We start from the raw sequence: 2,449 nt of genomic DNA, 5'->3' as shown, positions 1-2,449 counted from the left end.
AGCCTTGCATTCCTTGTTACATTGCTCATAAACTAATTGCTTAATCAGTGGCATGGCCATATCCAGGTCTCCGAAAATCCTCCCATCTGCTTCTACCATTCTAGCTACAAAATCTGAAAAGGGCTCCATGGGTCCCTGAATAATTTTAGTCAAATTTCCTGCAACTTCTCCCTTGTTAGGCAATGATTTCCATGCTCTTGTAGCAAGCATATTAATTTGCTCATACACCTGTGGCAGATAACCAGTTTGCTACTGCGCAACCCTGCCCTGCCCCAAGAGCATATCCAAATCCCAGGCAGGATTACCAGCTGCTCGATTAGCAGTAACCTGTTCATTGTCATATTCTATTAAAAAAGCTTTCCAGTCCAGATATTGACCTGATGAGAGGCAAGCTCTCACGGTGCTCATCCAATCAGAAGGAGTCATGCAATATCTGTGAAGAGCCTCTAACTGGGAAACAGTAAATGCCACGGTTATACCATAAGTGCTGACTGACTCAGCCAAGTTCTTTATGACTTTAAAATTCAATGGTTCATGAAACCTTTGCCCTTGGGCATCTTGAAACACAGGGAGGCAATGCTGACCCCTAGCTTCCCGCCAAACTTCCGGATAAAAAGAAGTACCATAAGCGGCAGTGTTATAGGGGGGCGGTAAGGATACAAGCGAGTCTGGGGCTGTGGGCTCCACCCTAATGGTAGACTTCTCCATTTTCTGTACTAACTTCTCAAGTTCCTCTTCAGAGTCCAAGCTACTTTCATCAGTCTGATCATTCTCAGATTCTGCTGACCTCTCTTCCTTCAACTGTTCTAACGCTTCCTGTCCCTTCTCTACTGCTTTAGAACACACTTTATCCTCCAGGCAGCTCCTAATCAGTTTCCAGATTGGTCGCACTCCACCCTTTAAGGTTCCTTCCTCCCAGGCAAAATCCTGATCTCTCCCTAATTCGTCCCAGCTGGGCAGCGTCAGGTGACATGGTTCAGCAATGTCTACCTCTGACAGAAATCTTTCTAGGGTTCCTCTTTTCAATTCTATCTTCTTTGCTCCTAATAGCTTCTTAAGAGCAACGAACATAGGACAAGATTGTGAGTTCCCCATACTATCATTTTTGTTTTGCCCTTGACAGGAATTTATTGCTCCACTCTGGAGACCTTATTGCCTCTTTACCGAGGTCCTTCCCTTAACTTTATTGCTCCACTCTGGAGACCTTATTGCCCCTCTACCGAGGTCCTTCCCTTTCGTCCCACCTTACCTGGGAACTTACCAGTCGACTGCCCTGACTGCAAGGAGTTCTGAGCCATAAAAGCGGTTCCCCGTACAAGCTACCACTTGTCGCCACCCCACCAACCAGTGGAAATAAGGAGGTGACCACGAACTCTTCTCCAAGCAGTTTATTCAGGAACCTTATACTACAGAATCATTCATTCATTCTTCTTCTTCTTCCTTTTTCTTTTCTCTCCTCCCAAGCCCCCAGCCCTCGCAGGTTAAATACTTTCCCTGGTCCCAATTAGCATTGGCTACAACGCAAAGCATAATAGGCTGTGGGAAATCATGCCAGCTTGCATCACAAACTGGAGGCACTCAGCTTTTCCAAATAATGACTTGGTTATTGTGATGCTCCAAATAAGGACTTGTTATTTAGGGTAGCACCTGCGGCTATCCACATGGTGCTGGTTCAACACTGCTGTTAGCATGTAGAAGAATGCAAATTGATCCATTCTTATTTCCTTCTACAAAGCTCAAGTCCAAGTGAATGAAGGACCTCAACATAAAACCAGATACACTGAAACTAATAGATAAAAAGTGAGGAAGAGCCTTGAGCACATGGGCACAGCAGAAAATTTCCTGAAGAGAACACCAAAAGCTTATGCTCTAAGATCAAGAATTTACAAATGGGAGCAGACCTTGGGCGCAAGCTCCACAGCCAGTCCCTCAACACCCAGAGGAGGCTCCATTCCCAGGCGCTCTGATATGCCCAGAATCAGAGGTGAGGAGGACCCACCATCTGTCCCAACACCAGGAGTAACTGGGACCAGCAGGACTAGGCACACAGGAACTCTGCCAGCCCAGTGGTTCTGGTTCCTTCCAGTCTGTCTGGGTTGGTGTCCTGAGCAGACCTTGGGCATAAGCTCCACAGCCAGTTCCACAACATCCAGAGGAAGCTCCACTCCCAGGCTCTCTGACATGCCCAGGATCAGAGGTGAGGAGGAACCAACATCTGTCCCAACACTGGGAGTAACTGGGACCAGTGGGACCAGGCACACAGGAACTCCACCAGCCCACTGACTCAGGTTCCTTCAGGTCTGTCTGGTCTGGTGTCCTGAGCAGTCCTTGGGTGCAAGCTCCACAGCCAGTAGTATAGCACACAGAGGAAGCCCCATTCTCAGGTGCTCTAACAAACCCAGGATCACAGGATCACAGAGACAGCTTGACTCTGAGGAGTTCTGACACA

The sequence above is a fragment of the Mastomys coucha genome, unplaced genomic scaffold (assembly GCF_008632895.1).
Source record: "Mastomys coucha isolate ucsf_1 unplaced genomic scaffold, UCSF_Mcou_1 pScaffold5, whole genome shotgun sequence".
NCBI lineage: Eukaryota > Metazoa > Chordata > Mammalia > Rodentia > Muridae > Mastomys > Mastomys coucha.
Note: the sequence above shows the minus strand (reverse complement) of the source record.